Source organism: Panthera tigris, chromosome D1 (assembly GCF_018350195.1).
Source record: "Panthera tigris isolate Pti1 chromosome D1, P.tigris_Pti1_mat1.1, whole genome shotgun sequence".
NCBI lineage: Eukaryota > Metazoa > Chordata > Mammalia > Carnivora > Felidae > Panthera > Panthera tigris.
In genome coordinates this window covers 80,054,872-80,072,696 of record NC_056669.1, presented here as the reverse complement: position 1 = coordinate 80,072,696, position 17,825 = coordinate 80,054,872, and the positions used below count along the sequence as shown (strand labels likewise).

Here is a 17,825-nt window from a genome sequence, read left to right as displayed (position 1 = left end):
GAACAGTGTCTGCTTCATGGTAAGCCTCTATAGATGCAATCATTGTATAATTACATCCTTTTATGTATCTATGCTATACTATTTTATGTATATATGTATATATTTTACTATTTTGTAACATTATATTTTTTTCCACTTTCCTGAACTCTATTAAAGAAAAGGTGATGGTAGTAAATGTCCAGAACATAGTCAATTTTCTAGGATTCTTCCTTTGAAAATGTGACATTTGATTTCCAAACACAAGCCAGAGCGTACATGCTTCCCAATTATGCTAAGTAGGTGAGAAGCTGAAATCCTAAAATGTTCATCTTCCAACTTTTCCCAGTCTGTGTTCTGTCTTTGGATCAGCAATAATTGCCTGAACAGCTACGATGGCTTCATTAATTTTTGTCTATAGCTCCCTGATCTCTTCCATATGGAACAATCCAAGATTTTTGAGCAGCTTCATTAAGAACTGCATTTCCTCTGTCAAACCCAAGAATATGTTTGTCTAAAGCAACAGGCAAATCCTCTTTTGTTTCATTTGTTTTAGCAGCTGCATCCTGCCTCAGGTACTCCTGGACCACAATGTGAATTGCCTTAAGCATTACCAGGTAATCATCATGACAGTGAATCTGACGGTTAGCCAAAGCCATTACACCAGCCTTAAAATTGGGAGTATTTACATCCAAACCGATCAATGGCTCTGCATTTTTTGCTGCATTGTCAGCATGTTTTGTATTATCAGGTAGTAAGTCCTTGTATTTTCAGCATTGTCTCAATGTTCAAGTCTAACAGCTAAACCAAGAAACCAGTCAGTGGCTTCCTGTTGATCTTGAATCTTGAAAAGACAGTTAACATCTCTGTAGTACTTTTTAAAGAACTTGGGCTGGGGGTTCCTGGGTGGCTCAGTGGTTAAGGATTGGACTTTTGGTTTCGCCTCAGGTCATGATCTCAGGGTTTGTGAGTTCCAGACCCACATTGGGCTCTGTACTGACCACATGGAGCCTGCTTGGGATTCTCCCTCCCTCTCTCTGTGTCCCTCCCTTGTTCGTGTGCATGTGCGCTCCCTCTCTCACACTCTCTCCCTCTCTCAAAATACATGAATAAACATTTAAAAAAAAAAAAGCCTTCCTCTTTCTTGAGAGCAGCCCCCATCCTGAAGCTGTCTAGGGGCCCCACCTATCAGATACCTGCCTCATTGGAACAAAAACTCTCTTTTCATCCAATCACTCAAAAAAGTTCAAGGGTTTTAGGAATTGTGTGGTAGGAACTGGGGATAAAGACCAAATATCTTTCTACAGTACCATACATCATATGTTTGGGCAGGAAGGGGATGTGCAGATGTGCTATATCCCTATACAGACTAAAGGGCAGAGAGTCAGAGAAGGGAGCAAAGCCTGAGTCCCAATTCTCCCATTGGCAGGGTGTATATGTGTGTGTGTATATATATATATATATATATATATATATATATATATATATCCTCTTGAGAATCTTTTTTTTTCCCCTCTGTGTGTACACAGTTGCTAATATTCCTATTATTCCTGATCCACATGTCCTAGATATTTTATTTTCCTTCACCATTTACCTTCAATTCAGCTTGATTATGGAAATAAATTTATATGTCCCTGGCTTGTTAATCCTCTTAAATGATTGGTGGATAATTAACTCTGGTGATATACTAGTTAGCTAGAATTTAACTGCAGCTAAACATACTTTAGAAACAAAGATCAAACCCAGAAGTTAATTTCCTTATTAGGTAGCATTTAATACAAATCAATTCTTCCTTTTCTCCAGTTCAATTTAATAAAAATCTTCATTTTACTTTGGCATTTGTGTCTTTCCATTTCCATGTTTTGAAAGGTTAGAAATAGCAATATTTCCCTGCTCAATATTTGCCATGAATATTTTCTATGAAGGCTATTTACTGCTTATAATCCAGTAAACAGAACAAAAACATTCACAAATTTCTATCTAGTATTTATTAAATCTCTAGTTTGGAATGATGCTTCAAGATTTAACAATAAAAATCTGTAGATCACAGTCTCTATGGGTTAACATGATATTAAATATATTAAATATATTTTTTAAAGGTCACAGTAGTTCAGTTTACTAGGAAATGATTTGAAACCAGAAATGACTGGTTGATACACTTAACTTTGAAGTAAACATTTTTTGTGTGTAATTTCAACAGAAAACAGCTCACAGTGTCAGGAAAGACAGTGGAAAGAAAAATAAGGTTATGATGTTGAGAATCTTGTGAACAAATTTAATATTTTAGGGTTTTTTTGGTCCTCTTAGATAATGATCTATGCCTATTTTAGGATATAAATAAAACTCTTAAAATTATAATCAACTAAAATAAATGTATTTTTATTATATGGCATATATATTATAAGCCAAATTAAATATATTTTGGCACATTCACAAAATAACTTTTGATATTTTTCACAAAATCAAGAAAATTGTGTTAAAGTATATGCTTGTATGTATTATACATTCATATAGTTGTATGTTCATAACATGTCATAACTGGGACAGATTCATACATGTGTATACACTTAGGCCTTAACTATCTGAATGGCACGATTCTACATGCATTTATTTTGTTTTGTTTTATTTTATTTATTCTATTTTTTCATAAAGGATTTGTAGATATAGATGTGCTACCCCTGCTCTGTCCAATACAGTATGGTAGGTTACTAGGAGTTTGTACTTTGCATAACAGGAATTAGGAAATGAGCGTTGGGTAGGGAGATTATACCATATATTAATTTATCAGGATTTATATATTTTAGTCATGATTCTCTAGTAAGAACATTTGATTATTGGTAAATCTGAAGTGAATAATTAAATACCTGGAAATTCTGGAACTTTCCAACCCATAGAAGAATTTAAAAGTTGTATATAATTGTGGGATGACCAAAGTAAATATGGCGACTTTCACTTACAATGTATTTAATTCCCTACAGTATACTTACTGTATAGGTCCATTATGTAGTATATATTCTAGAGATTACCTTCAGTAAGTATTTACAGCCATCATATGAATTGATGCTGGAGATTATATTCCCGGGAAGTATTTCAGATATCATAAAGATTCTGTATCTTTCTTGGTAAACTATAAAAAAGATCAAAACTTAGTATATGTGAATTAAATATGCTTTTTTTTTTGCTTCTCACAACTTTAACAGTGCGTTTTTTATCTTATCAACTCAGTACATTAAGGATTCAAAGTAGTTATATCAGCAAGATTCTTTCTTTTTAAGACTTCAAATACCAATATAACCTACAGAATATTTCAATTTAACCAAGGCAGAATCTTTTTTTTTTTAGATTTACAATTTATATCTATTATGTCCAAAGAAAAGTATGTGTAAGGCAAAGCATCATTAAAGTCAGTATGTCTGGGTAATAAAAAGTTGCACAATGGATCTTAGGATAAGTATTGTAAGTGTAGACAGGTCAGGCTAAGAAAGATTTTAAAGAACATTGTGCTTGTCCTGTAGGCAACAGAAACAAATGATAATTTTTTTTTAAGAAATATTATTCTTGTGGCCTGAATGACTGTCAAAGAGTGTATCAGTTGGGATTCTATTAAAGTGGTGTATAATTTTCTAAACAATTGTTACCGCTCAACTATGTTTTGTTGAATTCTTTTACTCCTTAAAAATATTCCAGGCAGAGCCTATATTTTTATCTTTATTGTATTAAAATCCAAAACTCCAATCTCATAGAAAATTGAAATTTGTCTTTCTAACTCTTCTCTATTGCTATAGGGCTTTGGCGATTTTACTTTTTTTTTCTTTTTAGAGAGAGAGAGAGAGGGAGAGAGAGAGAGAGCACATGAACAGGGGAGAGGGGCAGAGGGAGAGAGAGAGAGAGAAAAAATATTAAGCAGGCTCCATGCTCAAGGCAGAGCCTGATGCAGGGCTTAATCCCAGAACCCTGGGATCATGACTTGAGCAGAAATTAAGAGTTAGATGTTCAACCAACTAAGCCACCCAGCTGCCTTGGGGGATTGTACATCTTATTTATTTTTTTCTAAGTAAACTCTCCATTTATTTTTCTAAGTAAACTTTGCACCCAACGTGGGGCTCAAATCCATGACCCTTTGGTCAACAAGAGTCACATGCTCTAATGACTTAAGTGCCCCAAGCTTTGAGGATTTTAAAGAGTGAGTTCACTTTATTTTTCATTTCATGCCTACCACCTTGGTTTGTAAGTGTGTATAGGGCCTGGGTCTGAGGCAATGTCTCCCCTCCTTTGGACTAGATTTTCCTTGTTTGGGGAAGAAAGAGTAGGGAAAACAGAAGACACCTTATGCAATTCATCACATGCTGGTGATGGGCTGCAGAACAATTGCTGTGGTCCTTCTCAGATCTATTCTAATGTCATGGTCTCAGCATAGATGATGAGTTTGCTTTTCTTCTTGAAAGTAGCATTTGGGCCTTCCCTGGTTCCTGGCATCATATATGACCCATTCCAAGAACAGTAGTTGCCTCTATTGCTATCCTTACCAAAACCACACACTTCTTGTCAACTCCAGGTGATATGTTGATGTTATATTCTTAGTTTCCTCTTAATCTTAACCATTTTCGCTTTCTCATGTGGGGCTATGAAAGTAGATCCCCAATATCCATGAATGATCCTTTTTGAGTACCCTTTTATGTCACTTTGTGAAGTTGGACACTACCAACAATGAAGAAAAGATCTTTTTGCCATGAACTTTGATCTGGGCACAGGTCAAAGACACTGTCAACTTCTGTTGTTCTTTCCTCTCCTCTACTCTTAAAAACATCCATAAGGCATAAGCAGTGAAGTTTGGTTAATTATAGAATGATAGTTCGTTTTTCCTTAAACCCAGAGGAAAATGTATAATGCCAAATGTTGGCAGGTCTCTTTATAATGTGGGTTCTTGTGGACACTATTTTCAGTTGTTTGTGTTAGTTGCCAATTCTGGGGCAGCAAAAATTCTCTATCATTGTCTTAATACGCTAGCTACAGAAACAAGCTTTTGCGGGGGAGGGAAACTTCTTCAAAATGACTTTATGAGAACGATATTGGAACCTTACAGAATCAACATAAAGGCTGGAGAAAAATTTAAGCAAAATCAACTCCAGAAACCTAGGAAGCAGAAATTACAAAATGGTTTCTATAAAAAAATTTGTCTGGCTATGGTAGTATAGCTGAATATAAGGGACCCTAATTTTTTTTTTTTTTCATCTTTACATGCTTCTGTTTCAAGATTTAATTCCAGGAAGGGAATATGTGATTAAGCAGGCTTAGATCAGGAGCTCATTCCCTTTTCTTGGTAGTGAGGTAAAAAAATTAGATCTTTGGCCTGTGCACATTCTCGCTCCCCACCCCTCCTTCACTGGTCTCCATAGGGCAACACAACATGGGCACAGTAATTTCTTCAAAGAAAGATGACAGTGAATGCTTGTGAGTAAAAAGGAAAAAAGAAAAAAAAAAAAGTTTGGTACTAAATAGCAAGTATAGACAAACTGTCCATTTTAAAATCATCTTTCAAACATCATATCTTACTGAAAGCCACAAGGAGACAATTGGTGGCCAGAAATGCCATCCCCAACAGGACCAAATGTCCCCCACTTGGTGTGCTTTCATTTGTCTATGGTGTTTTCAGAATCTTTTGGTTTCTGGATGTACTTCATATAGAAATCATAGACCTAATTAAAAGGCATGACCTGTATTGTTAACATGTGAACAAGCCAATATAAAGCAATTAAAAACCTCCATCAGAAGGTGGAAATGCTGTTTGAATCACCAAATGGATATTCAAATAAAAATTATCTAACCCCGTACTGGCCACCAAAAAAAAAAAAAAAAAATTATCTATGTTCATAATGTATATCTAGTTTTCTAATATAGAACTGTGGTTTTTTTTTGCAAAGATGACAATTATAGAGTTAAATTAACATAAATATATTGTCCTGAGGGACATGAAAAATGTGATCAAATACATTCTTATTCTATTAAATTAAAAAAATAACATAAAATCTCTTGAGGTCTGAGATCATGTAAATCACATTGGAGTATTTATGAAATTGTACACTGCTTTAAAGTATATTTATTTCACTGTTGCCACAGGGCTTTTTTTTTAATTTTTTGTATGTTTTACTGATTTTTTTTCATACTCTGTCATTGTGGTGGTGGGGATTTAAATAATCTATTACTCTTACTAACTCATGTATGACTTCCCAGTAGCCATTGTCGTGTGTAAATTGTGATTATTCTCACTGGGTTTGCATGGCCAACTACAGCAGAATTTTCTGGACATGACAAATTACAGTGCTAATGAGACTATGAGTTGGGATTATGTTCATTGTAGAAAATAATTTCTGAAATCAAACTCAAATTTTGGAATTTTTCCTATCAGCTTCAGAATGAGAACATAAGAGTTGTTCTTTCAACAAAATAAGAATTATGGTGGGGGTACCTAAGTGGCTCATTTGGTTAAGCATCTGACACTTGATTTTGATTCAGGTCATGATCTCACAATTCTTGAGATCCAGCTCCATGTCGGGCTCTGTGCAGACATTGCAGAATCTGCTTGGGATTCTCTCTCTCTGCTTCTCCCCTATTCACACTCTCTCTTTCTCAAACATAAATAAATAAATAAATAAATAAATAAATAAATAAATAAATAAACAAATAAAATATATATATATATATATATATATATATATATGCGCACCAGGAAAAAGATCAAATAGACAAAATTTCTAAACAAACAAACAAACAAAAAAATCTTTATGCTCATCAGCTTTCCTGTAATCAATTGCTTCATAGCCATAGTACATTCTCAGCGTGGAATGTGCAAGTCAGAGTTAGAGTCTATTTGTGGTTTCATACAGAACCAACTGGTTCTCATTCAAAAGTGGTTGATCCTTGGGGCAGCTGCATGGCTTAGTTGGTTGAGGCTCAGGTCATGATCTCTCAGTTCATAACTTTGATCCCTGCCTCAGGCTCTGTGCTGCAGCCCAATGCCTGGAGCCTGCTTTGGACTCTGTGTCTCCCTCTCTCTTGCTCCTCCCCTGCTCACACTCTGTCTCTCTCTCAAAAATAAGTACACATAAAAAAAAAAAAAAAGCTTTTTAAAAGTGGTTAATCCTTAAAAATTCATAGTTATCTCCTAAAAGTAAAATAATGTATTCATTGAGATGAAAGATTTTTACTTACTAGTAAAGTAAGTACTTACTAATACTTAATTACTTAGTACTAATTTACTTACTAGTAAAGTAAAATGTTTGACTGTGGTAGAATTCCTAATGTTAAAAACTTGGAGAATTCAGGAGTGAGTTGAAATTCTTATTTTTCTTTAACAGATAATTGTGTACTCCTATGTTTTCCAGATTCTTTTTAAATCACAGTGTCATTATTTTTTAAACTAAGTGTATAGTCTGTGAACATAGTATGTGGAACTCAAAATACTGTCTGATGAAGTTGGATCCAAGAGTGAAATAGAAACCTGGATGCCAATTTATTTATTTTTAAACAATAATGAATTTTATTCCTTTTATTACTCAAGTTAGCTTGCTTAGCACATATTTTGAAATAATAGTAATAATAATAATAATAATAATAATATTAATAATAGCAACTATCTCTTTGGATGCTTTTGAACCACTGTATCAGGGTAATCAATCTACAGATGCTAATGCAAGTTCAGGAGATATATTATTGTCAGTATTGCCATTCCACAGATGAATCAAACAGAGGGACTAAGAGAGCAGTTTTCTCAGGTTTAGAGAGGAAGTGCATAAGAGATAGCACCCAGATTTGTCTGTACAGGGAGCTGTTATGAGGCTGTATTATATAAAAATGCCCTCACCAATGGGATGAGAAATACTCAAAGTCAATTAGCTATAGTTTGTTTAATTGTGTTCTTTCTAAAGTGGGCATGTCACTACGATATGTAATAACTCAACGTTCTAATGCTCAGATGGATATTTTGTGGTGTTAGTATGACACCAGTCACATTTCTTTCAATGATTCACATTTTCCATGCTTTCATGGGTGAGCCAAACTCTCTCATGATTACATAATGTTTTGCTGATCATCTATATATTCAAATAGATAACAACAGAGTATTAATGCTCCGTGAGAGATCCTTCCTCTTCAGGTGACTTTGGTTGTCAAATTTTTATGTGTTGACCCAGAAACAATTTACTGCCCTGTCCCTCCTTGGCACCTAAATCTGACAATCTCCTCAGAGAAGGAAGGACAACTTCACTATAACTGTCTGGTTTCCCTCCCATATATGATGTTCTAGAAACATACACACACACATAACATGTGCGTGTGTGTGTGTGTGTATACATATATATGTGTTCTATAGCATTTGCATATATATGTATTATATATATATGTGTGTGTGTATATATATATATATATATATATGTATATGTAATATAAAAGAATGATCTTAGTATATATGTTTGTCTGTTATTTACTTTAAATCAATTTATTTTAAATCAATTTAAGAAATTATAACTCCCTCTAAACCTCTCAGATCTCATCTTCATAAGGTCAAAGGGAAATTTGATCTCTTTAAAATAAAATGAATACTTTATGAAAATGGATAAAATGAGAGATATACTCACTTTTATTCATAAAGGATGAGTTTTCCTGAAGTGTTTAAATTACTTTTCGGGTATAAAATTTGGAAGTAAAAAATAGTAAAGACTTTTCAAATAATATATTAAATAGACTTGAAACATCACTCCTTGCCCATAACCTTATATGAATATTGTCACTTTATAATTACAGGAACTCTTAAATTCTCAAGTTGGCATTCACAGATTTGCACTCTGGCATACTGAATATTCAATGCTTTGTCTCTTAGCTTTGCACAAACCATCGACTTTGTCTTGGGCAAACTCACTATATTTAGCATATGCATATTCATTTCTACCTCCAAAATCCCACCTTCAAGGTAAAATCCCATAGAGAACTTTCTTTTGAAATCTTTATTGACATTTACTGCCAGTAAGACACTTATTGTCTGCATATATTGGGCTTAACAGCAACTGTCATGTTTTGTGGTTTTGTGGGAACATTTGAATATTTAATAATTGTCACTAAATGTCACATGAAAGAAAAAAATAATTAACTTTGTTCTGAAAACCCCATTTTTATTCAATCGCAAGGGAAGAATAAATGATCTCACAAGTGAAATGTAAACTCTGGTTCTTTTGGTGTAAAAGAGACAACTTCTGGCCAGTTCAGTCACTTTGGAAGGCAGCTATGCTCACCTATACCACTAACACACACTAGTCACTTTGAAGTAAATTCTCAGTAAGTTCAAAATCCAAACTCCTTAACAGGGCTTTTTTGTTTGTTTCTGTTCTAAGTGTTCTCTTGCTGTCTTCTCCTTGCCAAAGTGATCCTATGAGCACAGTAGGTTGTGTACCTTTAAGAGACTCTGGTTGCTGTCCTCTGGGTCTTGACATTCTCATGGAAAAGAGATTGCTGTGGCCTGATTCCCTGTCCCTGTGTTTGCACACCTGTGTTTTATCCCACCTATCATTCAGAGCATTGTGCTGGCCTCAGTAGAGCAGAGATTATGTTTCCTGTCATTAGCCTTTCATCCTGAGATACTTGAATTCTGTGGTGCCTTTACATCCCACAGCCAAGACAAGTCCCTTCAGCAACCCCCCTATCTCTTTTTTATCCTTTTCCAAAGTCATCAAGAGAGTATTTTTGCATGTCATGAATAGATCATATTTTCATCTTCTCATGACACAGTTTTTAAATTTGAAGCTCTATCAATGTTGAACATAGGGAAATGCAGTATCTAGATGTTCTCTGATGGTTTCAACACATCTAGCAATTTATTGGAGTCTCAAGAATATTAATCCTCTTTCAACAGAGAGTGAAATGACAAAAATATTAGATCCATTCTCACATTCAAATTGTTCCTCTCCCCATGATAGTTTTCTACTTCCTCTACTTTCTCTAATCAGTAGAAACTTCCCCTATACCAATTCCTTGTCTTTTCTAATTATTTTTAATAGCAAGATTCTATCATTTAAATAGCTCTTGAGGGTCCCCTGCGTGGCTCAGTCGGTTAAGCGACCAACTTTGGCTCAGGTCATGATCTCAGGGGTCTGTGAGTTCGAACCTGACATTGGCCTCTGTGCTGACAGCTCAGAGCCTGGAGCCTACTTTGGATTCTATGTCCATCTCTCTCTGCACCTCCCAAGCTTGAATTATTTTTTTTTAATTTTATTTTTTTATTTTTTAAAATTTACATCCAAATTAGTTAGCATATAGTGCAACAATGATTTTAGGAGTAGATTCCTTAGTGCCCCTTACCCATTTAGCCCATCCCCTCTCCCACAACCCCTCCAGTAACCCTAAGTTTGTTCTCCATATTTATGAGTCTCTTATGTTTTGTCCCCCTCCCTGTTTTTATATTATTTTTGTTCCCTTCCCTTATGTGCATCTGTTTTGTCTCTTAAAGTCCTCATATGAGTGAAGTCATATGATTTTTCTCTTTCTCTGACTAATTTCACTTAGAATAATACCCTCCAGTCCCATCCATGTAGTTGCAAATAGCAAGATTTCATTCTTTTTGATTGCCAAGTAATACTTCATTGTGTGTGTGTGTGTGTGTGTGTGTGTGTGTGTGTGTGTACCACATCTTCCTTATCCATTCATCCATCGATGGACATTTGGGCTCTTTCCATACTTTAGCTATTGTTGATAGTGCTTCTGTAAGCATGGGGGTGCATATGTCCCTTCGAAACAGCACACCTGTGTCCCTTGGATAAATGCCTAGTAGTGCAATTGCTGGGGTCATAGGCAGTTCTAGTTTTAACTTTTTGAGGCACCTCCATACTGTTTTCCAGAGTGACTGCACCAGCTTTCATTCCCACCAACAATGCAAAAGAGATCCTCTTTCTCTGCATCCCGGCCAACATCTGTTGTTGCCTGAGTTGTTAATGTTAGCCATTCTGACAGGTGTAAGGTGGTATCTCATGGTGGTTTTGACTTATATTTCCCTGTTGATGAGTGATGTTGAGCATTTTTTCATGTATCGGTTGGCCATCTGGATGTCTTCTTTGCAGAAGTGTCTATTCATTATTTTGCCCTTTCTTCACTGGATTCTTTGTTTTTTGGGTGTTGAGTTTGGTAAGTTCTTTATAGATTTTGATACTAACTCTTTATCTGATATGTCATTTGCAAATATCTTCTCCCATTCCGTCATTTGCCTTTTGTTTTTGCTGATTGTTTCCTTCCCTGTGCAAATTTTTATTTTGATGAGGTCCCAATAATTCATTTTCTCTTTTGTTTCCATTGCCTCCAGAGACGTGTTGAGTAAAAAGTTGCTGTGGCCGAGGTCAAAGAGGTTTTTACCTGCTTTCTCCTCGAGGATTTTGATGGCTTCCTGTCTTACATTGAGGTCTTTCATCCATTTTGAGTTTATTTTTGTGTGTGGTATAAGAAAGTGGCCCAGGTTCATTCTTCTGCAAGTCACTGTCCAGTTTCCCCAGCACCACTTGCTGAAGAGACTGTCTTTATTCCATTGGATATTCTTTACTGCTTTGTCAAACATTAGTTGGCCATATGTTTGTGGGTCCATTTCTGGGTTCTCTATTCTGTTCCATTGATCTGAGTGTCTGTTCTTATGCCAGTACCATATTGTCTTGATGATCACAGCTTTGAGAATAGCTTCAAGTCTGGGATTGTGATGCCTCCTGCTTTGGTTTTCTTTTTCGAGATTGCTTTGGCTATTCAGGGTCTTTTCTGGTTCCATACAAATTTTAGGATTATTTGTTCTAGCTATGTGAAGAATGCTGGTGTTATTTTGATAGGGATTGCATTGAATATGTAGATTGCTTTGGGTAGTATCGACCCGAAATTTTAACAATATTTGTTCTTCCTATCCAGGAACATGGAATATTTTTATTTTTTTGTGTCTCCTTCAATTTCTTTCATAAGCTTTCTATGGTTTTCAGCGTAAAGATTTTTCACCTCTTTGGTTAGATTTATTCCTAGGTATTTTATGGTTTTTTTGTGTAACTGTAAATAGGATTGATCCCTTGATTTTTCTGTCGCTTCACTGTTGGTGTATAGGAATGTAACCGATTTCTGTGCATTGATTTTATATCCTGCAACTTTGCTGAATTCATGAATCAATTCTAGCAGTTTTTTGGTGGAATCTTTTGGGTTTTCCATATAGAGTATCACGTCATCTGTAAAGAGTGAAGGTTTGACCTCCTCCTGGCCGATTTGGATGCCTTTTATTTCTTTGTGTTGTCTGACTGCAGAGGCTAAGACTTCCAATACTATGTTGAATAACAGTGGTGAGAGTGGACAACCCTGTCTTGTTCCTGACCTTAGGGGGAAAGCTCTCAGTTTTTCCCCATTGAGGATGATATTAGTGTTGGGTCATTCATATATGGCTTTTATGATCTCGAGGTATGCTCCCTACTTTCTTGAGGGTTTTTATCAAGAAAGGGTGCTGTATTTTGTCAGATGCTTTCGCTGCATCTATTGAGAGGATTATATAGTTCTTGTCCTTTCTTTTATTGATGTGATGAATCATGTTAATTGTTTTCTGGATATTGAACCAGCCCTGCATCCCAGGTATAAATCTCACTTGGTCTTGGTGAATAATTTTTTTTAATGCATTGTTGGAGCTGGTTGGCTAATATCTTGTTGAGGATTTTTGCATCCATGTTCATCAAGGAAATCGGTCTATAGTTCTCCTTTTTAGTGGCATCTTTGTCTGGTTTTGGAATCAAGGTAATGCCGGCTTATAGAAAGAGTTTGGAAGTTTTCCTTCCGTTTCTATTTTTTGGAACAGCTTCAAGAGAGTAGGTGTTAACTGTCCCTTCAATGTTTGGTAGAATTCCCCCTGGAAAGCCAACTGGCCCTGGACAATGTATATATTGTTTTTTGGCAGATTTTTGAGTACTAATTTGATTTCCTTACTGGTTATGGGTCTGTTCAAATTTTCTATTCCTGTTTCAGTTTTGGTAGTGTATATGTTTCTAGGAATTTGTCCATTTCTTCCAGATTGCCCATTTTATTGGCATATAATTGCTCATAATATTCTCTTATTATTGTTTTTATTTCTGCTGTGTTGGTTGTGATCTCTCCTCTTTCATTCTTGATTGCATTTATTTGGGTCCTTTCCTTTTTCTTTTTGATCCAACTGGCTAGTGGTTTATCAATTTTGTTAATTCTTTCGGAGAACCAGCTTTTGGTTTCATTGATCTGTTCTACTGTTTTTTTTTTTTTTTGGTTTTGATAGCATTAATTTCTGCTCTAATCTTTATTATTTCCTGTCTTCTGCTGTTTTTGGGTTTTGTTTGCTGTTCTTTTTCCAGATCCTTAAGGTGTAAGGTTAGGTTGTGTATCTGAGATCTTTCTTCCTTCTTTAGGAAGGCCTGGATTGCTATATACTTTCCTCTTATGACTGCCTTTGCTGCATCTGGAGGTTTTGGGTTGTGGTGTTATCATTTTCATTGACTTCCATATACTTTTTAATTTCCTCTTTAACTTCTTGGTTAGCCCATTCATTCTTTAGTAGGACGTTCTTCAGTCTCCAAGTATTTGTTACCTTTCCAAATTTTGTCTTGTGGTTGATTTCGAGTTTCATAGCGTTGTGGTCTGAAAATATGCACGGTATGATCTCTATCTTTTTTTTTAATTTTTTTTAATGTTTATTTATTTTCAAGACAGAGAGAGACAGAGCATGAATGGGGGAGGGTCAGAGAGAGAGGGAGACACAGAATCTGGAGCAGGCTCCAGGCTCTGAGCTATCAGCACAAAGCCCGACATGGGGCTCGAACTCACGGACCATGAGATCATGACCTGAGCCAAAGTCGTACACTTAACTGGCTGAGCCACCCAGGCGCCCCTGATCTCTATCTTTTTGTACTTACTTAGGGCAGGTTGTGTCCAAGTATATGATCTATTCTGGAGAATATTCCATGTGCACTGGAGAAGAATGTGTATTCTGCTCCTTTAGGATGAAATGTTCCGAATATATCTGTTAAGTCCACCTGGTCCAGTGTGTCATTCAAAACCATTGTTCCCTTATTGATTTTTTGATTAGATGATCTGTCCATTGCTGTGAGTGAGGTGTTGAAGTCTCCTACTATTATGGTATTACTATTGATGAGTTTCTTTATGTTTGTGATTAATTGATTTATATATTTGGGTGCTCCACATTTGGCACATAGATGTTTACAACTGTTAAGTCTTCTTGGTGGATAGACCCCTTGATTATGATATAATGCCCTTCTGCATCTCTTGATACAGTCCTTATTTTAAAGTCTAGATTGTCTGATATAAGTATGGCTACTCCAGCTTTCTTTTGTTGACCGTTAGCATGATAGATGGTTCTCCATCCTCTTATTTTCAATCTGAAGGGGTCTTTAGGTCTAAAGTGGGTGTCTTGTAAACAGCATATAGATGGATCTTGTTTTCTTATCCATTCTGTTATCCTGTGTCTTTTGATTGGAGCATTGAGTCCATTGATGTTTAGAGTGAGTACTGAAAGATAGGAATTCATTGCCATTATGATGCTTGTAGAGTTGGAGTTCCTGGTGGTGTTCTCTGGTCCTTTCTAATCTTTGTTGCTTTTGCTTTTCTTTCTTTCTTTCTTTCTTTCTTTCTTTCTTTCTTTCTTTCTTTCTATATATATATATATTTTTTTTTCATCTTTCTCCCCTCAGAGAGTCCCCCTTAAAATTTCTTGCAGGGCTGGTTTAGTGGTCACAAACTCCTTTAATTTTTGTTTGTCTGGGAAGCTTTTTATCTCTCCTTCTATTTTGAATGGCAGCCTTGCTGGATAAAGAATTCTTGGCTGCATATTTTTCTGATTCAGCACACTGAATATATCCCGCCACTCCTTTCTGGCCTGCCAAGGTTCTTTGGATAAGTCTGCTGCAAACCTGATCTGTCTTCCCTTGTAGGTTAGGGACTTTTTTCCCTTGATTCTTTCATGATTCTCTCCCTCCCTGAGTACTTTGTGAATTTGACTATAATATGCCTTGCTGATGGCTGTTTTTTGTTGAACCTAATGGAAGTCCTCTGTGCTTCCTGTATTTTGATGTCTGTGTCTTTCCCAGGTTAGGAAAGTTTTCTGCTATGATTTGCTCACATAACCCTTCTACACCTATTTTTCTCACTTCTTTTTCTGGGACCCCTGTGATTCTGATGTTGTTCCTTTTTAATGAGTCACTGATGTCTCTAATTCTTAAATCATACTCTTTTGCCTTAATCCCTCTCTTTTTTTCTGCCTCATTATTCTCTATAAGTTTGTCCTCTATATTGCTGATTCTCTGTTCTGCCTCATCCATCCTTGCCGCCGCTGCATCCGTCCATGATTGCAGCTCAGTTATAGCATTTTAATTTCATTATGACTATTTTTTACTTCTTTTATCTTTGCAGAAAGGGATTCTAATCTGTTTTCGACTCCAGGTAGTATTCTTATTATTGTGATTCTAAATTCTGGTTCAGACATCTTGCTTGTATCTGTGTTGGTTAAATCCCTGGCTGTTGTTTCTTTGTGCTCTTTCTTTTGGGGTGAATTCCTTCGTTTTGTCATTTTGAAGGGAGAAAAGGAATTAATGAGATAGAAAAATTAAAATTAAATTAAAATTTAAAAAATATTAAAATTAAACACACACACAAATCAACTAAATTATGCTAGATCCTAGGTGTGTTCTGGTCTGGGTGTTGAAAGTGGTTTGACATATTAGAGGAAAAAAAAGGGGGCGGGGAGAAAAGGAAAAAAGAGGATCGTTTGAGAATTTGAAAAAATGAATACACTGAAGTAGACTAAAATGAGATGATGGGAGTAAAATAGAATTTGAAAAAATATACACAAAAGTTATAGTAGTAAAAAATTAAAGAAAAATAGTTTTAGTAAAAATTAAAAATAAAAATGAATTTTTTCTTTGTGTGTATTCAAGAAAAAGAAAATAAATGAAAAAGAGAAAAAAGATTAAAAAAAGAAAAAAAGGACATCGTTTGAAAGTCTGAAAAAGTGAATACACTGTAGTAGACTAAAATAAAATGATGGAAGTAAAATAGAATTTGACAAAAATTACATAAAAGCAAAATATATAGTAATAAAAATTAAAGAAAAATATTTTTAATTGAAATTGAAGTAAAAATGAAGTGTTTCTTTTTCTGCATTGAGATACAGAAACGAAAAAGAAAAAGAGAAAGAAAAAAAGGAAATCATTTGAAAATTTGAAAAGGTGAATACACTGAAGTAGACTAAAATAAAATGATGGAAGTAAAATGGAATTTGAAAAATTTTACACCAAAGTAAAATATATAGTAATAAAAATTAAAGAAAAATATTTTTAATAAAAATTGAAAATTAAAATATTTTTCTCTTTTTGTATTCAAGAAAAAAGAAGTGTAAGAAAGAAAAAAGAAAGAAAATTGAATAGATGGACCTGCTAACAGATTGAAATAGGACTGAAATTACTTCGTTTTCCCCTAGAAGTCAGACTGTGTAGGGCTTTATAGTCCATAAACTAAGCAGGCGGTGAGATTTGTGTTCTTGAAGAGCAAAGTTGGCCCAGTTGGGTGGGGCTCAGTGTAATGGTTCAGCTCTCCACTAGATGGCGCTGCTAGCCTAGTAGGGTGGAGTGTTGTAGTGCTCTTAGGTGCGTTTGCGCATGCATGGGAGTGGTGAAAATGGCGCCACCCAGCTACCCAGTCTCTAGTTTTGGAACGCTGTTCTCCCACATCAGCAATCGCGTACCTGTCCTCTGTCTTAAGCTTTTGTCCACTCCCTGCTTTTTCACTTTCTGTGATCAGGCCCCAGGCAGTACCTCTTTCCCAAGTTTTGTCTCAGATGTGGCTGTTTTCCCCGATCCCTTACTTCTGAAGGACTGCAGCTTTGACCCGTTCCTCCCCTCTGTGGGAGGGTCTCACCAGCAATGGCTGAATGAGCAGTGGCCGAATGTCAGCTGCACCCAGAAATGCTTGCTGGACCCTGCTGCTCTCGGTGCCCAAGACTGCGGCCAGGTGCCAGCCCGCCCCAGGAAAAGTTCGTGAGATACTGTAGCAGCAGCTTTTCAGGGATTATGGAAAATCAACACACATCTGGCACCAGGCTTCACCCTTAACAACCTTGTTGCAGCACCAGCGATGCTTTCTGCGGTCTGCTGGGACCAGGTGGCTTCAACAGTCTCTACCAAATGTCCTTCCAGCAGTGGAACCGCTTTTCCCTGTGTGGCCTGAGAACCTCCCGGACCCCACTCTGCTCCTGGGGATTCACCCTTCCCACCAGAGCACCGCCAGGTATTGAGCTGCAGAGTTGTAGACTTTGTGTTCCCCTTGTTTACAGTCTTAATGGAATATAAACCCTCTCCTTTCTCCTTTCTCCCTTTTTAGTTCAGTACCTGCAGCTGTTTCCAATTTTCCACTTTCTCTCCAGCTGCTTTTGGGAAGGGGTGGTTTTCCTGTATTCTCCCCACCCCGCCCAGTCTCTGGCCTCGATCTGTTCGCAAAAGTACCTCCCTACCTGCTCCTTCTCGCTCCCAAGTTCACCTCTCCACTCCAGGTACATGCTGAATTCTGTGGTTCAGGTTATGCAGATTGTTGTGTTAATCCTCCAATCAGTTTTCTAGTGTGTAGGATGGTTTAGTGTTGGTCTGGCTGTATTTCATGGACGTGAGACACACAAAAAACTTCCATGCTGTTCCGCCATCTTGGCTCCCTCCCCAGCTTGAATTCTGTCTCTCTCACTCTCTTTGTTTCTCAAAAATAAATACACTCTAAAGAAAATTTAAAAAAAATAAATAAGTAGAATAAAAATAAATAGCCCTTGCTTCAGA

General features: G+C 36.2%; 1 pseudogene; it reads right to left on the bottom strand.

The window, feature by feature from the left end:
- Window positions 1–304: 304 nt before the first annotated feature.
- LOC102965585 lies at window positions 305–17,557 on the bottom strand (annotated as a pseudogene).
- Between the last annotated feature and the right edge of the window lie 268 nt (window positions 17,558–17,825).